Below are 25,861 nucleotides of genomic sequence, written 5' to 3'. Positions count from 1 at the left end.
ACACGGATGTGGTTGATGGAATGGAGGAGGAATAGGGGAAGGAGGCAGATATTGATCTTGATAGTGAGAATAAAGAGGATGCTGGAGAGGGGGAGGAAGGGAAAACTGAAAACCCTGATTCTAACCCTTTGGCGTCGGATAGCAGGAATGTTGCCCAAAACTCCATGGAGGAAGCTAACCCTAACTTTGTAAGCTCTGAGTAGGGAAGGGACATGGTGAACACAATCTTGAATGTTGCTTGAAATTGCACGCTGGAGTCTTTTAATTTTCAGAAGTGGGTTATTGAAAACATTACCAGCATACAAAGTAAATAGAGGGACTTGGAGTATAAGATTCACAATCTGATCAAGGACACTAATTCGGGCAAAAAGAGTGCGGAGGGGGAAACCAGGGAAGCTGAGGATGAAATTGAAATGCAGGACTGGTCGGAGAAAGATCTTATAAAAGGTGACTTGAAACACCTGGAAGATGTGATTAGAATTGTAAAAGACAAAACCGAGACTAATAATGAAATTATCATCAATTGAGTTGCTAAAATTGAGAAGGCATTGAAGAATTTTATGAACCACAGTCTTGAGGTCTTGAGGATCTCGTCTCAAAATATGAATGCCTTGGTGGATCACTTGGAGATGAAAAATCAAAATAAGGATATGGTTATCATTTATGATCTGCCGACTTCCAACTCTACTCCACAAATCTCCAGGCGAAGGACCAGGCAGACGACCAATGATTTGGAGACAAAGACGAAAGACATTTAGCTGAAGTAGGAGAACAATGATCTGAGAGAAACCACAAAGGCCATGATGTTGTTGGTCAAGAATGCAGAGGAGTCCATTAAATTTTTTAATTGATATGTAATGTTGGGTTTTGGGTGTCAGTTTCTCGCTGGCTTTGTGTTGTCCTTTTTTCCTAGTTGCTAGTTTTTCTACTGGTTTTTTTGCAGCTTTTTTGTCTAGGTTTTGTCTTCTCTTGTTTCCTTCATGCTTATCCTTCATTTTGTAAGTGGGTTTTGGGTCCCTTAAAACCTGTTTTTCCTTAATCAAAAACAAAGAGGATAGTCCACACCTCTCAATAATATCCATGTCTGCCTATGTCAATCGTGGTATCAACGACCACAGTCTCAGAAATCGCTCTCGCGACTACACAACCCCAAGCCGCTCCTGTCACAAACAAAGCATGTCCAATATCAGTTTCCTCATCAAATCAATTCATATCAAAATCAAATTCATATGAACTTGAAACATTGAAAATCTAATCAAGTTCCACATCATATCAAATCCATATCCATCTCAGATCATTTCAACTTGTAAAACAACTCAAGTTCCACAGCCATATCAACTTGTAACTCAACTCAAGTTCCACAGCCATATCAACTTGTAACATAACTCAAGTTCCACAACCATATCAACTTGAAAAACAACTCAAGTCCCACATTTATATCAGCTTGAAACAATGCATATCAAATCAAGTTCATATCACATCATATCATATCAATATCAACATCAAATCAACATCAACTTGAAACATTGCAAATCAAATCAAGTTATCTCCAAAATCCATATCAAAACACCATATCAGAACTCATATCGGACAAATTATCAAAACAACGACAACAAACACACAAACTAACTATCACACCCATCCTAGCAAAACTGGCAAACACCTACCTATCTTTCTTCATCTCATAATCCCTCACCAAAATCCTACTTTCCTAAAAAATTTTGCCCACGCGCTGAAAAATTTTATCCACGCGCTACACTGCTCGCCATGCGCTATCCAAAAATATCCATGTGCTACAACATTAACCCTAAGCGCTAACCTACACCTACATGCTAGCCTGCGACCCCGCTGCGCTAAAATGAGTCTATGTGCTATCCTAATCTAGACCTGTGCTGCAACACTATCCCTATGTGCTAGGTCATACCTATGCACTAGCCTAACCTACCCATGCGATCCTCGGCTACCCCTAAGCGCTAGGTCTAAATGATGCGCTACCCACTTCCCCCTGCGCGCTATCCTGCAAACCCGCTACACTAAACTATGTCTATGCGCTATCCTAACCCCCCTCTGTGCTATCCTAACCTACCCGAACACTACCCTAGAACCTAAGACACTACGTGCTATGTTTTGTTTTGTATGCACTACAATTTACACTAGACGTGCTAAACCATTAATTTCCGCAACAAAAAATGAAAAACCTGACTAAAAACGACAAAACAAAAATTAAAAAGGGGTAAAAAATGATGACTTATCGGTGGTCCATACGTGGCAGGCCTCTGATACCTCCTAATGCGCTCAAATCGATGAGAAGAATAGGGAACCGACATCTTGACTTTCTCTCCAAGTGCTCTTTCTCCAAAGTCAACAAGCACAAATGAGACAAAATAAATCACTTTTTACCTTTTTATAGGGTAAATGGAAATTAGGGTTACGTAGCGGAACACGTAAATTTCTCGTGGTCTCCCGTCTCACCCTAACAAATATCATTATCAGGAGATGAATCAAATTATCACATTCAACATAGACAAAATTTTAAAATGCAATCAAATTTATCAAATCACATCAAATTTTCAAAATTTTGATTCATCTCCCGAGGGGGCATTATCAACATCATTTATCAAATTCGGGGCATCATTTATCAAATTTGGGACATGACATGAACATCTCGACACGACATCACACTGATCATAATCAAATTTTGATGATGCATCATTTTTCTTTGAATCAACATGTGCACACACGTCACTTCAAAGAAGGGCAAAATGTAGACGTATAAAAATGACCATATTCCTAAATGAATATTTAATGTTCATTTTATTCTCATTCTTCGATTTAGTTAAATCTAATTTAATTAAATCACCTACATTCCTCTTCTTTAATTAAATAAATTATTCAATTTATTTATTTAAATTCACTTAAGCCTTTTATATCATTTAATTGAATAAATCATTTTATTTAATTAAATCCCTTCTCTCTACTTTTTAATTAAATTTACATTTAATTAAATAGTTCACCCCAATTAAATAAATCTAATTTATTTAAAATCCACAACTTGCGACCAAATTGAAATAAAGCAATTTATTTTAATTAAATCTTATTATTTCTCACCCACTTGCATTTTCCTGCATCTCCCACTTGCCTCCTAACCCTCTTCCTAAATTCTTCTAGAACCTATCTAATCCTAATCAATCAAGCTAAACCCTTCAATTATCCCCTTTCCCTAAATTTGAGGAGGTCACTTCTCAAAATTTGGAGTAAAGTCTTCCAAAGGCATTAAAGCCTTTATGCCTTCAACAAGCTAACTTGTTGAAAACCCCCAAATTTGGAAGGACTCTTACAAATTTGTCCCCAAAGTCTTCAAACCATTAATGGTTAACTAACCCTTAGTGGCATGGTTAGAGACTTTTTGCCTAACTCAACCCTCATCTAACCCAGGGGTCTCATCAAGCATTCATTGCTTTGACCATGGTTATCCCTTTAACCCTTGCACAAGAGTTTATCATTTGGGTAAAAGCTTTATCCAATGGATAACCTTAACCTTTACCCCCTAAGGTAACCTTCATGTCTTCTCAAGCATTTAATGCTTCTTATCTCTCCTCTCAAGCAGTCTTATGTTGACAATTGTCACCATTTCATTGGTAAGAATTGTAAACATGGATTGATAACTTTCAATCCTGACCCTTGATTAGATCCTTCAATCCTGACCATCCATTGCCTTGTTTCCTCTATAAATAGAGCCCTCATTCCTCCATTTTAGGGATCTAAGTCTTTAGCATCATACTTATACTTAATTTTAAACAAGCATTTAGCCTCTCTTTGTAATAGAAATAAATCTAATAATCATTTTAGAGTATTTCTATCATCCTAGATTAAATCATATAGCTAGTATATCATGTTAGGATAGTATTTTTACTAACCTTGTCATCTTATCATCTAGTTTAGTTCATTTACTAGAATCATGCATAAATAGGATGCATTCATACTAAATTCAATCAAAGGCATCCCTCATTCTTGCAATCATCATCCCTAAGTCACTTTGCTTAGTGATCTGAGAGAAAAGGCATTGGCTTGAGGGACCTTGTGAGATGGACAATGATGGAACACTCCTTGGGAAGTTGAGCCATTCCTCATGGCTCCATAACTTGCACCAAGAGTCCCATGGGTGTGTGGGCAAGTCCTTGTAATATTTTCACATATTGGATTTCATTGGACCACTTTTCCCACATATAGATATAAACATAGAATATATCAGAAAGGAAGATAGAAGGATCTACTAAAATCAAAGAGAAATACTACAATAATCCAATCAAGTTAAGAGAGGAAAACATTATGAAAAAATGAGAGCCCATGATGATGGAGATCAATGACTATTGGGATGAGAAAGTAATAGCTAAGGCAGTGGAGACCACCTCAAAGTTCCAAAATATGTTCCCTAAAAAATTTATATACATGAAAATAATTAAGGAGGAGATAGGGCTGATGAAAATCTAGTTAAAGGAAGGAGCTAAATCAACCCATAAGAGACCCTGTAGACTGAATTCCAACATGAAAAAGAAGGTAAAACTAGAATAGGATAAAATGTTAGCTATTAAAATCATCAAACTAGTGGAAGATGCAGATTGAATAAGCCCCATGACGATCCAAAAAAAAAAGACTGGAGATAAGGATTGTGTATATTTTAGGGAGCTAAATAAATCTTGTTTGCATGATCCATTTCGCACTCCATTTACAAAAGAAATTATGGAATCGATAGCAAGAAAAGAGATATATTCGTTCATTGATGACTTCTTTAGGTACCACTAGGTCAAGATAAGGGAAGAAGACTAGCCAAAAACCACTTTTGTCACAAAATGGGGGTCTTATATGTACATAGTAATGCCATTTGCATTGAACAATTCCCTTGTAGTATTCAGCAGGATAATGATTAACACATTTATGGATTTCATACATGACTTTCTAGAAGTCTACTTGGATGATTGGACAATCTATGTATTGGCCAAAGATCATAGATGGGTACTTCGTATGATATTAAACAGATATAGAAGTATGAAAATATCATTGACACTAGTAGAAATATGACAAATAAATGACTACGTGACTAAAAATTTTAGTCAGGACAACTAAAAATGACTAAATTTTAGTCATTTTTTGCAACACAACTATAAATGACTAAATAAATGACTAATTTGGTCATTGGGTAAGAAACACAACTAAATAATTAGTCACATAAATAAAAATGACTAAATAAATGACTTTACTCATCTATTACAACTAAACATTATAAGAATGTCATATATCTAGTTGTTTTCCCTGAAAAACATAAGCAACAACTTCATAGAAGAGCCATAAAATCATGGTGTTATTAGCAGCTCAAGGCAATATCACAAATCTAGGAGATAACAATAACTAAGGTTAAGAGAGCAAACAATTATAATTGAGAGAAGAGAAATGGTGACAAGGAAGGTCTTATAAAGATTCTAATTGTTAATTATGTGCTCTTTTGAGTTGTTCCTTTATAAATAAAGTTTGGTTTTCTTCACGAGGGTCTAATTTGTTTCCAAAGATTTTCTTTCATGGTTATTTTAAATTATGGGGTTTCATCGATCCTCCTATTTTAAATTTACCAAATATTTTAGATAATTGAAAAGAAAAATATAAATAAGTTTTGGTTTCATTAATGAAAGTTTGATTTCAAAATTTGATCTTTCATTAATTTAAATAATATTTAAATTTAAATTGATTTCAATTACAACATTAAATTTTTTATGATTAATATATATTTTTGTTTAAGTTTATTTCTTGAAAATATATATTGATTAATTTTTTAAAATAACTTCAATATTATTTAAATAGTTGTATTCTCTAAATTCAGAAAAAAACTAAAAACCACACCCCTATTCCCTAACAATAGATGATTATAATTTTGTCGTAGCCGTAGCCATTAAATAATAATTAGTAATAATATCAAAAGAAATCACAAAGTGAGTGAGGCTCGTGACTCGCCCTTGAATTACCCTCAAAAAATAATCAAAAGCAAAAAATATTTCCCTCGCATAGCCATCCCACCCAATCATCTTCCCTTTATTTTCTTCTGAGTGCTCAACATTCATCTTCCCGCTAATTATATGCTCTTGGAAGCTCAACGCATGCAGTTATCAACACGGGAAGACAACGTGGGAAGGATTAGGGGTTAAATTTTACCTGAAAGCTCTGCCCATATTTTCCCATCTGCTTCATTGATAGGATAATTTGGGTTTTTCAGTGGATGATGCCAACATAGCTACTGCAATCTCAATTTTCACCTTTGGTTGGATAGACCACTTCTTGCAAACTCTACAAACTCAACCCACATATGATACAGAGGTAGGTTCATGTTTTTTTAAGAAATTTCTTTGGTAGGGTTATGTAACTTTGCTATGGCATCAATATAAATGGTTTGTTTTGACTATTAGTTTCTTCTACAAACTGCCTTTATCATATGGCACACATCTCTTCATTATAGACGTTGATAGATCTTTCTTCATTATACACATTGATAGACACGGTACTTCTTGCATATCAAGACCTATGACTTGATTTTGAGTGTGACAATGCTTAGGGTGTAGGAAAACTAATCAGGCCAAGGTTGGTGAAAAAAGTCCCCCTTTTAACCCTTCTATTGAGGGTTTGAAGGGGCTTGTGGACACCCTCGAATGGCTCATAAATAGTCACAAGAAAGTTATGGAGGAAAACAAGAACCTGAGTCATAGGATTCAAATTCTGGAGACCATTAGCATCGGTGAAGGCAAATCCATGGCTTTAAAGTATGTTGATAATTTGGGAAAGATTGTTGCCAGAGATGAAGAGAATAGGGATGCCTTCAATCCTAGGTTTGAGAAAGTGGAGACGACCCTGTAGGAAATTAAAAACAGTGACACTGTGAGGGACCAGAGAATGGGGGATGTTGATAACAGACTCAACAAAATCGACACCTATCTCAAAAGAATTGCTGAACAAAGTTACAATATTCTGAAGGTCTCGGCTGACAACACCAAAACCCTGATCAGTAAGTTGGAGAATGAGAAGGGATCCCTGGAACAAGAAACTGACATGGAAGGCGTGAAAGGAGTGCAAGGACAAAGAACAAGGACCAGAGACAAGAAGAGGGAGAAAATGCCAAACAAGGAAATTGAAGAGCTCAAAGTTGCTTCGGAGAATTATGACCTGTTGGTCATCAAGGTTGTTGATCTTCTTAAGTCTCTGTAAGTGTTTCTTGTAGTCTAGTTTTTTATTTTCTGGTGTAATCTGCTTTGTTGTTCCTAGCTCTTTGCAGTCTGTTTGGGTTGTTGGTTTTCATGCCAGCCTTTTATTTGTTGTCTTTATGTTGGACTAGTAGTTCTTTTTTGCTCTACCTATTGATCTTTTTGTAAAAGGTTTCGGGTCCTTAAAACTTGTTTTTCCAATTAATCAGAACAAATACTCCATCTTGACTTGTTACTAGACCTCTGTTTTCTTTACTATTCGATGAATGATTCCATGGATGCCTATATTCACTGTATTTTTTGTCTGAAGTCCCTTCTCTTGACAGATTAGGACTATCCTAAGACCTTCCTCTGCCATAGATATACATATTCTATTTTAAGAGTATGCCCAATATCTTATCCAGGTGCTTCCAAAGCCTATTGAGACCCCAATACAATCCTTGCAAAGCATTCACCTACAGGATTCATGCATGTTAGACCTTCAAAATCTCTCACCATTTAAATTATGGCTTAAGTTACCTCCAATTTCTCATTGGCTTCCAATTGTCAATTCACTTAACATTTGTAGAAGAAATTTTTATTGATTGTTGCCTATTGATTTCATTCATTAAGTATCATGATGGGAAATTTTTTAATTATAATAAACACATCACTCTTCACTCTACATGACTCAATCTTCAATAAAGAGAGTAGTCACATATACAATGACATCACCAACCAAAAAAGTGACAAATGCAAGGCTTGTTTGGTAAGGGCTAGTCTCCCAACAAGAAAGGGAGCAAGTGACATCAAGAATCATATGATTGCATGATTTGTTACATCAATTTAGATGATAAAAGAATTACAATGATGATAGTTTGTAACTTTGTATGGTGCTTTCTTTGAATGATCCTTAAACATTTCACAAACGATTTGGATCTTTTTCTTAGATTTTTAATTTATTGCTTGTCATTTTTCTCACAACCCTATTTGGTTTTCATGCTCCCTATTTCTTAAATTAAAATATTGAGAACCATCCGAGAGAAAAAATCATACTACTAATATTCCATAGTAATCACACTATCCAAAGCTACATTTAATGAAACACTGTTCCAAACCAGCAATCATACAAGTTCAAGGAAATGTCTCTTTAATCCGTGATACTATAAATAAAGTATTCCTCTTCTTAGCATTCTATCAATTAAAAAGCAGCCTTGGTAATCTAGACAATACATCAATATCCTACAATTAATTCTACTTAAATTGCTACAAACCGCTTCATTCACAATAATCTATTGTAAACTTTGAGTAAAGAGTGTTGCTACCTTTGAGGGCATTAGAAATTTAGAAGTATAGCATACAGTACCATACTACCATCCAAAATAGAAAACCTAGTGCTCCTTATGTCTGAACAAAGGAACTGTTACCTATTTTTTGCTTTAGGCCAAAATAGCCTCCCCATGAGTAAAAAATTTACACCTTTTGATCAATAAGGATAGATTAAATTCTTTTGGCAAAGTCACAAAAATATTAGTTCCACCATATTAGAACAAGGAAAAGCCAGCCAAAGACCAATAGATAGTGTAACAATGAATGACTCCACCATATTAGTGTTTGCACCATATGTACAAAGCTCCTGAGATCCATCAAGACATGGTCTATGAGACTGTATCACTACATAGAGTTGTCATGAGAAGGAATAAGGGTTTAGAATAATTCATTAGAAGGATAAAAGAGCCAAGCCCTAGGTCTAAAGCAGTGTTTCAAATCAGAGCCACAAAACCCTCAAGTGTGCAACAAGGCCTTCTAAAAGCATCAATGGAGAGCTCAGTTGATAGGTCTTGAATGATCAAGAACAAAGGAAGGTGGGTTGAATGTAGTCATCATGCCATTCAAAAAGATCAAACACAGTCATCCTAGATACAACATCCAAATTCAGAGCATCAAAAGCATACCCAAGGCTAAGAATACAGTCATGAGAACAGTCTAAGAGCATTCATGATCACAGATATGCAAATTATACAAAGACAACATTTCAATCATTAGGAGCAATCTAAAGGGCATTAATGATAAGGAGAAGCATCTTCTTTGTGAGCAGTCACAGGGATAGTCTAAACCAAAGAACAATATTGTGACTAGCTAAGAAACCCATTGAGACAACAATAAGAATCAAAATACAGGGGTTTTGTTTTGAGAATACAATCCAAAAGCTCATGTATAATAACCACAATAATAGAATATATTTTGGACAAGAAGAAGATTTTAGAGACTCGTAAACAATCAAATCTCTGAGGATATAAATGAGCAGACTAGGGTATTAAAGAGCAAATCATCAATCAAAAGGCAACCTCAAGGTCATTTCTCAGTCCCAGAATAGTGGCAGTGATATAGTGTTGAAAGGCTACAACTGATAAAGAATAATTATAGCAGCAACAGTCCAAAAGCATACAAGAACAATAAAGACAGTCAAGACCAAATGGACCCATGGACCAATGATTAGGAAAGGTTAGGACAATATATATTACATACCACCTACTTCACAATAGAAGGCAAAACTCAAATATAGAGCAATCCTTTCATTTTTAGAGCAATCCTTTCAATGTACTCCATTTTGATAGTCATAAAGTCATCTTGTCCTCTAGAATAGGTCTATATGCTTTGATGGTGACTTTGGTTTGATTGCCTTGCAGTAGTCTTGTGCACTGTCCTTAGAACTAGTAAGAGCCCTACTCCCTGAGGTTAAAATATTTGTGGCACCTCATGACTGTAGCTTCTCATTGATTCTCCATGATTGTATTATTTTGAATATGAATGCAAAATATTTGTCCATAAGACTATTTTCCCTGCATATCTACTGTCAAAATATAAAGACATACAATCTTTGCTTGTTTGACTATTATGGTTTTTCTAGACAAGTAGTGTTACATTTTACCTTGTGAAGGGATTGGTAATTCTGGTTTTTTATTTATTGCTAACTTTTGTAGGAGGAAGAAGATAAAGAGGGTGAATATGAAATGTACAATGTTCAAGGGACTTTAAGAGAATGGGTGACCAAAGATGAAGTTCGACGTTTCATAGCTAAAAAGTTCAGACAATTTCTAGACAGCTATGTGAATCAGAAGAGTGGAAATGGTGAACTTGAGTTCATTCGATTTATAAATGAAAAGGTTGTCGGTCAGTCTATACTGCCTTGTTTTAGTTTGATAGCCTTATTTTACCATCCTTTCATGTATGATAGCTTCTTGCAATATTTGTACCATTGCCTTAATGATCTTGTTTGGTGATTTGATGTTGCAGTTGTTTTCCGTGCTAATTCTAATATCTTTTTATTTTGTGGAATTGACTTCAACAAATAAATGTAGCTTGGAGATTGGCTATAAACAATTCATCTTTACACAACCAAATATTGCCATTTATCTAGTTGATGGCCCTCAATCTATCCTTGAAGGAATGGAATTAGTTGAAAATGTTGCATGGGGATTGCATCCAAACTATAAAAACATTCATGATAAAATATATGTTAGAATTACAAACTTGCTAGTATATGATCAAATTCGCGATATAAGGTATGTTTCACCTTTTTGCCTAAATAAAAATTTCATTGTTAAATTCATATTGGATTAAGTTAATTTGGTGTTCATTAGCTCTCTAAGATAAAAAAAAAATTGTCTTACTTGAACAGGCAGGTTCATTTAAATACACTGATTCGGATTGGAGGGACACTGACTAGGAGGTTTGGGGTTTTTCCTTAGTTGCAGCAAGTCAAGTATGATTGTAAAAAATGTGGCATTTTTCTAGGACCTTTCTTTCAAAACTCTCATTCTGAAGTAAAAGTAGGCTCTTGCCCTGAGTGTCAGTCAAAGGGGCCATTCACAGTTAACATAGAACAAGTTAGATGTATTAACTTTCTAGTGAATTATGGAAATGTTGAACCTTTCCTTTGATTTCATATTGAGTGGAATTAGTTAGTTTGAAATTAAAGGGTGAATGTGAGCAACAACATGAGTGCACATTCATATTGAAATGAATTTGTTGGTTTGAAGTGCAAAGGATGAATTTGAGCAACTGCACAACTATACAATTGGTTGATTATGGAGTGATAATTTATTAGGCGTCATATTGCATCTCTTATCTTGAAAATTATGATTATCACAATGAATGATGTTTGTTTTGTTCAAATGTCATTTACAAATTCAAATTCTATGTAGCAACATGGTTGTTCAAAGTGTTTCTAAGGGATATACATTGATTATGTGTTGTTATATTTAAGTGCAAATTCTTTTCTTTGAGAGTTACTCGTAAATCCACTCTATTGAAACTTTAGAACATTCACTTAAAACAAACATTTAATGAGAAATGTATTTGATATCATACTGATGAACATGACACAGACAATTGCTGAATAACAGAATTATTATGAATATCTCAGTAAAAGCTTGAAAGTATAACATCAGAGCCTTGTCGTTAAGAAGCAGCGATGGTTTTTCTCCTAAGAAGCAATGATGATTGTTCCCTATTCACTTAAGGGTGCTTAGCATTTACAAATTGAATGGAAAATAGTAATATGTGCCTTTATTTGTGCCTCTACAGACGATATATAGGAACTGTAGCTAGGAAATGTGGAAATCATCAAAGCAAATCAAAATACTAATCTAGCTCAATCACGAAAGCTCAAATGCAATGATCAATCCTAAACACACTCAATAAAGACATGAAAGTAAAATATTCAAGATTAAAAGCTAAGCAAACCAAATGCAGATCTGAATATCTCCTTCATGTGGCTCCATTGTCCTTCTTTCTTCTTCAAATAGCTTTGTTTGTGGATCTCACCTTCAAGTGCATAAACCTAATGTGAAAGCAAGATTGACAATTAGTGCAAGAGTACTCAAAGCGTGATTGATTCGACAAAGTGATTATTAGATCGATAATATCATTAGGGGATTCAAAAATGCGATCAATTGGGGATTTTGGTTGAAGAAATTCATCCAATTTATAGATAAAATGGAGAAAAGACAAGATTAGCATGAAAGTGATTCGAATAGAAATTCAAATCAAGAATAGCAAAAATGACAAGTGTATGACAAATTGCTATGCAAGGACTTATGACAATTTATGACAATTTATGACAAATTGCTATGCAAGGATTTATGACAAGATTTTGAAATAGAAATAGACATTTAGGAATTTAGGAGAAATTAGAAAATTAGGTTAGAAATGATGACTTGGAAATTAGGAAATTGATGCAAATTAGGTAAATTAATTAATAATTTCTCATTCATTAATTAATTTACAAAAATAGGAGGAATTAATTAGCCAATTAAATAAATATTTAATTGTGACAAGAAGACTTAGGATAAATAAATAAATTATTTAACCTAAAGGGGAGAATGACAATCAAGATTAAATGAATAAATCATAAAACCTTAGAAGATGAATTAGAAATGCAAAGACGACAATTAGGTCTTGATGTAAGATTGATTTGATGTCAATTCGATCATGATTTTGAATTGATAAATGATTTGATTGATAAATGTGCCAAGGAACAATGACAAATTGATCCAAATTGACATGATTGAAGAGGACAAGGATCGATGACAAATCGATCATAAAATTGACGAGATTGACAAGGACGAGGATCGATGACAAATCGATCTCAAAATGACAAGAATGAAAATGATAACGCAAAACGACAAGAATGAAAATGATAACGATCAATGACAAATCGATCGCAAAATGACAAGATTGACCAGAGGACAAAACCCTAATTAGGATTGACAATGTACAAAATGATGACAAATTAGCACGCGCATTGATGCGACAGGATAAGATTGACCAAAATCATGACTGAAGATTGTTGTCAACAAGACCAATTTCGAAAGCGAGACAACTGAAGAATGCATAAGAAGGACTCGATGCTCGCAAATGATAAAGACCAAATGCGTGACATAGGAGAAATGTTAATGTGACGCAAAAACCTAAAATAAGGCAATGCGCAAATGTTAAAGTATGATTCCGCAAGCGTTGACCATTTTTAGGTGTCTACATTTTGCCCCTCTTTGAGACAATGTGATTTTAAGTGTTGTTTCAAAGAACAATAATGAAAATGCCCCAGACAATGACAATGACATATGCATGCCCCCTCGAGGAATTGGCCGGAAACATGCAGAGAAGAGGCCAATTGATCGATAAAAATGATAGAAAATGATAGGAGAAAACAAACTGACAATTAGAGACCGGATGCACGAAGGACAAGCAATTGAAGACACAAAAGACCGCGACCAACATAAGATGGAGGGGGTGCACGTCCATCTATGCACTGACAAAGATCTATAAATGAGGCAAAGAGAATGAAATTTGCTCATTTGCACTAGCCCAAGAAGAGAATTTGTTGCTCTGGAAAAGGACACTTGCAAAGAGATGGTGAACATTCCAAGGGCAGATCACCTTGGAGAATGTGTACGCACATTCAGATGATCGGACGATGCGGGAGCAGCGGTATGTATCTCAAAAACCCATGTTTTCAATTTTATGAATTTGACTTGCTTGCGAGACATTGCGGGGCCCATAGGGGATGCAGAAAGGGACTCCTGCGCTTGTGTAGGGTCTTCTGCACTTGTGTAGGGATACACAGGTGCAGGTTATGATACACAGGCGCAGGATGCAGAACACAGGCACAGAAGTGCATTGGCAATCCTAATTTTGGTCAAAACAGCATGCAAATGATCCGGAAAGGGGGGATAAGGGTAGGATAGGTCAAAATAGATGAAAAACACCCTGATTTAGACATGAAATGAGGAAATGCAACCCATAGAAGCAAACCCTTAAACTGACAAAATGTGCCCCAATTGTGATGCAGAGTCGACAGTATCCATTGATCATGCGGGAGAACTGACCTGACTGCTTCATGTTACGACATAGACTCAAAAGCACGGACAGAGATACATTAGCAGGACTTGGGATAGGAGGGACAGCATCCTTGAGACATGGTAGGGATGAGGAGGATAGAGGGAGCACCCAGTGACAGAGGCACGTGCTCCCTATGACAGACAGTGGACATTATGTAGTGTGATATTATATAGTCAGCCTGCGGGCCATACTTAGGACAGACAGTCCAATTTTGTACTCCGATATTATTGTGACATATGATATGCATCGATATGATGGGATGCAATGTGTTATGACTGATGTTATTTTCCATGCATGGATGACTTATGCACTGTTTATGTACCATTGTGGAACATGTATGGATGTATTTTTTTATGTGTTTTTGATGCATTAATAATATGAAATGGATAAAATGGTTGATGTGATGCTCGATGTGATATGCAATATAATGCAAGTGTACTAACCAATGAATGCAGGATGTAGCATGTGTGTTTGAGGAAATCGGAGCACTAGACCGAACTGACTATCCGAACGGACGAAAGAAATGTTAGTAAGAAAAAAATGAGACAGAGGACAGTTAGAGACGAAGAAAAACTTGCTTTCAGTAATGCACTTTGTAGGTGAGAACCTTTATTTTAATGTAGCAAAATGGATGCGTAGCATCCTGGCATTGAAGGCCAGAGCTGAAATGCAACCCTTTTTGCAAAAGACAGACACATCACAGACAAACAGCAATCACAACAAAAAAGAAAGGGACCATGAACCATCCCGGTCACTCTAAATCACTCAGTGACATCATCAAGCAACATAGGAACATGATCGAAGCCAAAGATAAATCAGTAAAAAAGATAAGATGCACAAATTTCAACAAATCAAACAAACATCTTGATCTTCATTGTCAAAAGTTGAAAGTGTTGATAGGACGATCATGCTGTCTGGTTTCAGGACATGCGGTACCCCGTCTAAGACAGGACATAGTCTAGTTTCGAGTACACCACACCCTGTATAAGACCCATGATAGTAGAGACAAGGACAAATGATTTTGAGGTTGATTGATATGACAATTCAGATCAGGTTGAATGTCTGGTTTGATTGAAAAGTTCATCTGCTTAAGCGTGATTTCAGTAAAGCACAATGTTTGATTGATTGTGTGTCATTGGATGTATACTCGGTGATCTGTCTTATGCACCAAGAGGATAGTTATTGCGAAATGCGTGTTTTTGGATTTTAATGTTTTTGAAAAAAATTTGTTCATTTTTTCAGGACTTTATATGACTTTTTAGGGATTTTTTTCAGGACATTTTTCAATTTTTTAATGATTATTTCAGGACATTTTTCAATTTTTTTTTGTTTTATTTCAGGACATTTTTCAATTTTTTAGAGATTTTTTTCAGGACATTTTTTGATTTTTTTCGATTTTTTTCAGGACATTTTTCAATTTTTATGATTTTGCCCCCAGTGTCTAGCAAGGAAAGGAATATGACAGGTGAATAAATAGGTTTGCTAAAATGATGGTGGATAGAGGGAAGACAAAGGCCTTTTATCATGGAGACAATACAGATGCAATTTTCAAGGGCTATTGTGCAATAGGACAAGAGACTGGATATGACAATGTAAAGCAGGAACATGGCATGAGGGACATGTCAAGAGGTTTTTGAAACTACATGTTTAAATTTTGCGTCCTTATGTCAGATCAAGATCAAGGAATGAAAAAGGGTGTATGGATAGTGATAAGATATGGATAGGATAAGAAAGACCAAGAATTGATAATGGACATGGACTGAAAGTCGGGGTAGGCTAAGGGATAGTGGCAGAAAGTTGCAATAAGATAGGAAACATGGATGAAAGGTTATAATAAGCAAATGGATAAAGACCAAAAGCTATGATGGACTAAAAGCTGCAAACAAGATGCATGATGCTCATGACGATCCTCAGCCTTGTCAAGATCAAAGGTGGAAAGGGAAACTGGACATGAGGGACAATAGGATAATGGAGGAGTATGACATGATATGATAGGATAATGAAGGGCAATAGGATATGAAGAAGGAAACCTGCCCCCAAGTGTGGTGTGCAAGAAGTTCATAGATTACGCATGATGCCTATTTGCTAGGTTTTCATCATGGTACTTGCCCAAGGCACCTGTTTGCCAGGTTTTCACCAGTGGATGAATTATTTTTGCTTTACTTTTTTTTTCTTTTGTCTTTTTTTTTTTTCACTTTTTTTTTTTTGATTTTGGCTTTTTCAATAGAAGATGGACACATGATAGGGGATGAAAGAAGGACTCAAACATCTTTTTGTTTGGATAGTAGCCTTGCAAAAAATGGACCATGACCTTTAAAAGCATGCTCAAAGATGTTGGTAGGATAAGGACATGGAAAATAAGATGAAACTAAGGCGAGGATTTATGCAAAGGATTGGATCAAAGGGATGGAAGGATGGAAAATATGAATTGGATAATAGGTAGGGTATTGGAAGAATTGGGCTTCAGTGGATGGAAATGAAGACAAGATCGACATTGGCACACACCTTGAGGGGTGATGGACTGATGGAGGAAAAATGTATTTTGGATATTGAGATTTTGAGGAAGGAAAGGCTATGGATTTTGGGACATAAGGGCCCAAAACAGATGAAGAAGGTGGTGGAGGAATAAATTTGAGAGGGTTGGATGGAGGAATAGCAACTTTGGATGCCAAGTTGGATTTTTCTTTAGGATTTTGTGCTTCAAGGAGCCGCTTAGGGATCCACATGGTTTTTGATTTTTCATGCTTTTGTGGTTCCTTGGAGTGAATTGCTTGCATGAGGGATTTAGGAACCCATATATATTTTGACTTTGCTTTATTTTGCTCAGTGGGCCTTTGTGGCCTTTTGGATATTTCTTTTTCATTATAGATCATATTGTTCTTTGTTTTGACATGTCGATTATATTGGACATGTTGATCCTTGAATACATGTCGATTTCTAGACTTATGAATTTTATACTTGGCATCCAAATTGTTTGGAGGGGGAAAGGAATGCATGGATGAATATGAATGAAATGGAGTTCTTTTGGATTGATGAAATTTACTCAAGGATGTGTGCCTTTGCTGACCTTGCATAGAGGACGAAGGGATATAAGGACCTAAGATGGATGGAAGGTATGATGGGGAAGGGATATGTTTTCATTTTGATGGAGGGATACCAACGTCTTGAGAGTGAGTTGCATAGACATGACCCTTAAGATCTTCTTTAACATGAAGGAATTCTTGCTTATGGAGATCTACTCCTTTGCCTTTATGAATATCTTGACTTGTAGGATACTCTTTTCTTTGGGAAGAAGACGCAAGTCCATTATGAGGTGGATATGATATGAGAGAAATAATGAGATCTTGAAGTGGATCGGATTGCACCAAAGTGGAAGAACCCATTATGCATGTCGAGAGTTCATGAACATCTTGCACTGACACGTTAGAATCATGAGGGGGATTAGGATCATGAGGGGGACTAGGATCATGAGGAGGACTAGGATTGTGTAGTGGACATGGTTCAATGACAGGCTCTTCAAGAGATGGAATGTGAGAAATAATGGGATCATCAAAATAAATGCAATCTTGGAGTGTATATGGAGCATTAGGACAAGGAGATGGAGGAACAAGTGGATCTTGTGGAGGATCTGAAGGAATAATTTGATCTTGACAAGGAGGAAGATCATTGGAATCCTCTTTAAAGGTGCTTTGCTCTTGACTTTCAATGGGATCATCATAAAGGATGGAAAGGATATCTTGATCTTTCTTAGGAAGTGGAATGCCAATGGGATTTGAAAGGACATTTTTTTCGTGAAATGGAAGGGGATCGTTTGGGATTTGATGGACTGGGATATCTTGATCTTGCTCGGGGAATGGAGTGTCAATAGGACTTTGGATAGGATGGACAAGAATAGGAGAATCATCATGAGTGTCTAGGAGGACGGGGTCCTAGTCAACAATTGGATGGGTTGATAAGGTTTCAGGATCTTGATCTTGATCTATTTTAAGACACGTTTCTTCATGCTCTAAATTATCCTCTTGACATGGGGTTGGACTTTGGATATGCTTGGAGGATTCTGACAAGGGATCAATGTTTTGACATGAAGGAAATGCACTTTGAACATTTGTGATGGATTCTGGCAAGGAATCAATGCTTGAACATGAGGAAGAGGGACTTCGAATGGGGTCCTCTAAAACAGGTAAATGCAATAAAGTGCATGGTGGCATTGGGTCTTGTATTTCTGAAACATGACAAGGATGTGCATCATGAATTGGATTATCTTGGCAATCAATTATGGATAGCTCTTGGATAATTGCATCCTTGGGTGTATTGTTTGATGAGGACAATATAGAAGGTTCTTGTGAAACTTCTAAAGGTGTAGGGATAGATGCCACTGGAGAGTCAATTTGTTTGCGGGGGGATGAGGCATTGCTAGACAGAATTGTATTATCTTGATCTTCTTCAAAGAACTCACTTGGTAGGTTCCTTAAGAGCCTTGCAATAAAGCCACCTTTCTTTCGAGGTTTTGACATAGTTGTATCTGGAATTTGAACTTGTTTGGCAAGGAGTTGGTTCTGATCTGATGTCATGTTTTGATATTGGACTTGGTTCAATTGTTCTGACATGTTTGAAACTTGGGTTGGTGTGTGTTGCAACCTTTGTTTTTGAATGTTTGGTTGTGGTTGTTGACATTGATATTCCACCATTGGTTGAACCATTTGTGGACATTGTATAGTTGGTTGGACATATTGTTGAAATTGGACCATTGGTTGTATTGGTTGTATATGTTGAACAATTGGTTGAACCATTGGTTGTATTGGTTGAAAATCAGATTGATAGTAAACACCTTCTTGTTCTTGTTGTGGAGGCACATAATGTTGAAATTGATGTTGTCTCTTTTCTTGAAATTGTTTCATCATCTCTATTTGTGAGAGGAGAGTTGGTATGTTTGATCGTTCAAGAAGAGATCTTACATCAATTGGCTCAATCTTTGGATTTTGACCTGGAAATTTTTGAAACATTTTGGACATTTGTGATCTATTCTTCTCAATGTTTTTCACTCTTTGTTCCAAAATCTCATTTTCTTGAGCTAGTTTCTCCTCTAGTTTTTGTATTTGGAGACTTGTTTCATCATAAAAAGTTTGATCAATATTGCCTTGTTGTTGGGTTGGATAGAATTGTGATTGCCTTGGATTAAAATTCGATTGCATTGTCGGTTGATACATCAAACTTTGTTGCATCATTGGTGCTTGGAACCTTGTTTCAATAGACATGTCACTATGCAATGCAATATTTTTGGAATTTTTCAAGGATAATGTATGATATGCAACTAAATGAAAACTAAATAGATGAAAATGCAATCTATGTTTTTGGTTGTTTTTCAAGATTTTGACAAACTTCTTGGAATGCAAATCTAAAAAGAGACCCTTAGGAAATTGAAATGATGTCTAGACCTCAAAGGACAAAAGGACCAAGTGACAAAGGACAAAATGATAATGTCTCCCCTATATGCTTGGATACTAAGCTAGGTTTGACCAAATGAAATTGATGACAAAAAGAGAAAAGGTTTGATAAGGTCTAGACTTCTTAACAATGACTTAGGGTTTATCAAAGATTTGGATTACTCAAGTATGACAAAACCTAGTTTTGGCACTATATGCAAAGGGACAATTACTATGCAAATGACCTTAATATGATATGATAATGACCTAAACTTAAAGAAGAGACTTAGGGTATGCAAATATGAATGTATGACAATGTCAACCTAAGTTTGAATTATGAAATGGTATTACTCTAATGCAAGAGGACACATGCAAAAGGGATGACCCTTATTGACATGCAAAGGAGTATGACCTAGGTGAAACCTAACCTTGGTAGTTGACAATGAATTTGGAAAATGCAAACCTAGGATGAACCTAAATCTAAGTGACATGAATGTTGAGAAAAGATTTTGAAAAATGTTTGACAACCATGTTTGAAGGTGTTTTGAACTTTGTTGAATGAAATACTCTTGTGTTTAACCTTGTTTTGAATCAATTTGTCTTGTTTTTGAAATGAGACACAACTCAACTTTTGACAAATAAAGAAGACAAGATACTTCAACTTAGACTCAAGACAATCATGCTCATTCACACATTTCTTATGGTAGGCAAGGACATTAGGTACTTGAGAGGTAGACTTGTTATGAGATTCAAGGAGAATACATAGATGCTTGACCCCACGACACTCACTTCTCAGGGCAGCCAAGCATCAGTCCCCATGGAAATCTCCCCATGGTGAACTTAGTATCTCTTTCAAGTATCCGAACTCCTCCTTCTCAAGCAACTAGAAGGATTTTGGCCTCTAAATACAAGGTGTTTAGTAAGGATTTCTGTTAAGCGTTATTCCTTGGTGTCACGCAAGCGTGATTGAGACATTAAGCCCACCAAGATACCAAACAAATGTAGTTGTGCAAGAATGATTTAGACCATGAGGTCCTACTTAGATGTTGATATGAGAAAGAGTTCAAGGGTCATCACTTCCCAAGTAACTGCAATTCCCACGTAACCCTTCCTTCAAAGCTTTCGCTCATTAGGTATTTTTTTATAGTGAGTTAGAATGCCAAGGTATTCTAGCCGTACTCACTTTGGGTCATTCCCTTCTCATGATTATCACTTGCTTGCAAAAGCAAATGGTCGGGAAGGCAGGCCCTCTAAATGTGACACACAATCAAAATCATGAGCATGGTATTGAAGATCTAGATTTCTGATCACCCTAAGAAGGATGAGAGCATACTCTCCTACTCCAATGTCAAACTCAACAATCAAAGCAAACATATATTCATTCCATCCTATTTAGAAATCATACTAGGTGCCTAAACATTAATTGCAAACACAAAGTTTAGTTGTAGTCCAAGGCAACTTGCAAAACCCAAGTCAGAAGTTTGATATGTTTAGTCTTTGACTATCGAACCTGCACAAAAACGTGTTAGTAGTTTCATTTGTTATCTTTGTCATGCGTATGCCAAGGTTCTGCATAGAGAATCAGTACCAACAAAACCCAAAAAGCAGAAACAAAATGCAAAAGAAAACAATTTGCAAGTGAAAAACATTGTCTTTTACCTCTGTTTCTGGCCCTACACAGGCGCAGAATGTCTGACACAAGTGCAAAATGTCCTTAACACAGGCGCAAAATGTCTGACACAGGCGCATAATGCTTGACATAGGCGCAGAAGTTCCCAGAAAACCCTGCACTACCCTGTTTCTTGGGTTTTTGACCTGCAAATCAACTCAAGAGCACTCAAAAGCATGATTAGGGGGTTAGTTCACGTCGGGTTCACCAATTAATGTAGCTAGGAAATGTGGAAATCATCAAAGCAAATCAAAATACTAATCTAGCTCAATCACGAAAGCTCAAATGCAATGATCAATCCTAAACACACTCAATAAAGACATGAAAGCAAAATATTCAAGATTAAAAGCTAAGCAAACCAAATGCAGATCTGAATATCTCCTTCATGTGGCTCCATTGTCCTTCTTTCTTCTTCAAATAGCTTTGTTTGTGGATCTCACCTTCAAGTGCATAAACCTAATGTGAAAGCAAGATTGACAATTAGCGCAAGAGTACTCAAAGCGTGATTGATTCGACAAAGTGATTATTAGATCGATAATATCATTAGGGGATTCAAAAATGCGATCAATTGGGGATTTTGACTGAAGAAATTCATCCAATTTATAGATAAATTGGAGAAAAGACAAGATTAGCATGAAAGTGATTCGAATAGAAATTCAAATCAAGAATAGCAAAAATGACAAGTGTATGACAAATTGCTATGCAAGGACTTATGACAATTTATGACAATTTATGACAAATTGCTATGCAAGGATTTATGACAAGATTTTGAAATAGAAATAGACATTTAGGAATTTAGGAGAAATTAGAAAATTAGGTTAGAAATGATGACTTGGAAATTAGAAAATTGATGCAAATTAGGTAAATTAATTAATAATTTCTCATTCATTAATTAATTTACAAAAATAGGAGGAATTAATTAGCCAATTAAATAAATATTTAATTGTGACAAGAAGACTTAGGATAAATAAATAAATTATTTAACCTAAAGGGGAGAATGACAATCAATATTAAATGAATAAATCATAAAACCTTAGAAGATGAATTAGAAATGCAAAGACGACAATTAGGTCTTGATGTAAGATTGATTTGATGTCAATTCGATCATGATTTTGAATTGATAAATGATTTGATTGATAAATGCGCCGAGGAACAATGACAAATTGATCCAAATTCACATGATTGAAGAGGACAAGGATCGATGACAAATCGATCGTAAAATTGACGAGATTGACAAGGACGAGGATTGATGACAAATCGATCTCAAAACGACAAGATTGAAAATGATAACGCAAAATGACAAGATTGAAAATGATAACGATCGATGACAAATCAATCGCAAAACGACAAGATTGACCAGAGGACAAAACCCTAATTAGGATTGACAATGTCCAAAATGATGACAAATTAGCACGCACATTCATGCAACAGGATAAGATTGACTAAAATCATGACTGAAGATTGTTGTCAACAAGACCAATTTCGAAAGCGAGACAACTGAAGAATGCAGAAGAAGGACTCGATGCTCGCAAATGATAAAGACCAAATGTGTGACATAGGAGAAATGTTAATGCGATGCAAAAACCTAAAATAAGGCAATGCGCAAATGTTAAAGTATGATTCCGCAAGCATTGACCATTTTTAGGTGTCTACAGGAACTATAAAAAATTAACACTTCAAGAAAGTCCTAGAATTATACTACCCGGCTAGCTTCCTAAATATAAAGTCATGAATGATCTTATAGATTGTGTGCGCCTTGGAGAGGAAATAGTAAGTCTTCAATCAATTTTTTCAGATTTTGGTAAAACTTCATTAGCAATTACATATGGAAGGACAAATTTTTCTTGTTTTGCTTATATATTATTGCAGGAAGTGACTATCACATATACAAATAACTTGGACATGTCACTAATTACTAAGAATGGCTTTCCAATTTTTGCAACAGTTGTTGAAACTAATTATGTTACAAAGCAGCCAGACTTGTTTTCTGCATTTAAACTCACATATGAGGATAAAGCTAAAATTCAGTTACTTGCTAAGGATCCTTGCGTTGGAGAAAGGGTTAGTGGTTACTCTTGATGCAGCTTGCAATTGATAAGAATCTCGAATTATAAAATCCCCAAAATGCTCCACAGATAAATACTTGTTCATTATGTGAAGCCATATGTATCCCATCGATTTAGCACTTCCAAGCTATAATATGCCATGTAGCTTAAGTTTAATTTTTTTCCCTAGATTTGTTCTAAGTCTTTCACATTTGTCAATTGTTTGCCTTGTGAGCACAGATTATTAAATCTATAGCTCCATCTATTTATGGGCACGAAGACATTAAGACTGCAATAGCTCTCGCTATGTTCAGAGGGCAAGAAAATAATGTAGAAGGAAAGCATCGTCTAAGAGGAGATATAAATTGTCTCCTCCTTGGTGACCTAAGAACAACAAAATTTCAATTCCTTAAGTAAGAACATGTTAAGATACCCACGTACGTATGCTTCCAAATTAGATGTAAAATCTGTCAGAACCTAATTATTCTCTTCTTTTATCCACGAACTTTTGGAATGAAGATGTAATTTCTCATAAAAGCTTGTCAATTCAGATATGTGGAAAAAACTACCCAGACGTCTGTATATACAACAGGAAAGGGTACCTCAGTAGGTGAGCTTACAACAACAGTGCATAAAGACCTTGTAACACGAGAGTGGACACGAGAAGCAAGTACATTGGTCCTTGTTGATAGGGGTATTTATTTGATTGATGAGTTTGACAAGATGATTGACTAGGATAGGTGCCTCCTGAAAGACCTTAATATATTGAGTTTTTGCAAGATCTTATTTACTTTATAAAACCATGGTTTTGGATTTTGAAATTCAGATCAATTGTGATGTGGACTTTGTAGGGTGAGTATTCATGAAGCTATAGAGTAACAGAGCATCAACATATCCAAAGTTGGAATAGTAACATCATTACAAGTACGATGTTATGTTATTGTTGCAACTAATCTAATAGGGGGAAGATAGAAAACCATGTTGATGTTCATTGCAATTGTTTAACTCATAATCCCAGAATTGTTCTGTGTTGCTTATATTTGAACAATCTTACTTTTTTTTTATCCCTAGCAGGTATGACTAGTCAAAAACATTTGCTCAAAATGTAGAGCTTACTAATCCTATTCTCTCTCATTTTGATATAATTTGTGTTGTGAAGGTAACTCTTGGCTTAAAATTCTTCATTTGGACAATAATTTTGTAGGACCTTTCCAATTTCATTCATTGGTTTTAAGCATATAATATTTGTGTATCAATAAATCTACTTGTTGGTTTGTCTATTATTTCTCTAACAATTTGTGCCTTGGTATTATCTTGCAGGATGTTGTTGATTCGATCAGAGAAGAGATGCGTGAAAGATTTATTGTTGACAACCATGCCCACTCCCAACCAAAAGGCTCTAAAATGGAGGAGGCATCCGAGGGACTTCCTCAAGATGATTTGTCACCTTTGGGAAATGTTTCCAATCTAGAGGATCAAATTATCTGCTTTTATGTTTTTTGAATGAAAGGGCACTATCCTAAGTAAAAGAAGCTTGTTTTATTGTGTACTTACTTGCTTCATTTAATCCATTCCCAGATATTATCTCAAGATACGTTGAGGAAGTATGTCACATATGCAAAGCTCAATGTCTTCCCAAAATTACATGATGTGGATCTCGAGAAATTAACACATGTTTATGCAGATCTGAGGCGAGAATCTTTAGTATCTAGTTCTACTCATTTATTCATTGGGGATTGTTGGTTTGTATTGATTTCAAGATATTAGCACATATAGTTCTTTTCACCAATTTTATCTGATTTTTGTTTTTGTGTTTGCAACATGGTCAAGGAGTTCCAATTGTAGTGAGGCATATTGAATCAATAATAAGAATGTCTGAAGCACATGCTAGGATTCATCTTAGGACTTATGTGGTTGAAGAGGATGTAGATATGGCCATCAGAGTCCTTCTGGACTCATTCATTTCAACCCAGAAGTATGGAGTTCAAAAATCTTTGTAGAAGGTATAATGCCACTGATATTTATTCATGTTGATTTATAAGTCAATGACAAAAAGATAAGACTTTTTAACTATAGTTGACTTGGTGTTTCTGATGCATGGGCAGAGTTTCAAAAAGTGACAGCCATCTAAACTGCCCAATGGTATTTAGTTGATAACTTCTTCATTTCATGTCTGATTTAAGTGATTCAAAATCGAGATTAGAGTAGATTCATGGCGATATCTCTAGTAGAAATATATTTTTAAAATGTCTATATTTGATATCTTAAAAATTATGATGAACATACTGTAGCGTCCTAAAATTGCGACACTTACAATTTCGACTGCATTTTGGTCTTCACGATGGCGACGCAACACGCAACCTGAATGGAGACCCCAAAACTTGCTCACGACACCAAAAACTGCATTTTTCAAGCACCTTGGCCTGAACCTCCTTGCACCCCGCTGTCCCGGAGGTGGGACCAGAGCGCCCAGCGCCCTGGTCCCTGGGTCCTATTTTGGGCCCGGTTTCCTAAGTGATATCGGGTCTTTTTGATTGCAATTTGGAAATATACTTCCCTAGTCGGCCTAAGGTCGGGAAAATCAGTCTATCAGCCCTA

General features: G+C 35.8%; 1 pseudogene; it reads left to right on the top strand.

The window, feature by feature from the left end:
• Positions 1-6,933: 6,933 nt before the first annotated feature.
• On the top strand, positions 6,934-25,263 carry LOC131045371 (DNA replication licensing factor MCM2-like; annotated as a pseudogene).
• Positions 25,264-25,861: the final 598 nt, after the last annotated feature.

Source organism: Cryptomeria japonica, chromosome 8, assembly GCF_030272615.1.
Source record: "Cryptomeria japonica chromosome 8, Sugi_1.0, whole genome shotgun sequence".
Lineage (NCBI taxonomy): Eukaryota > Viridiplantae > Streptophyta > Pinopsida > Cupressales > Cupressaceae > Cryptomeria > Cryptomeria japonica.
This window is presented reverse-complemented; position numbering and strand designations above follow the sequence as displayed.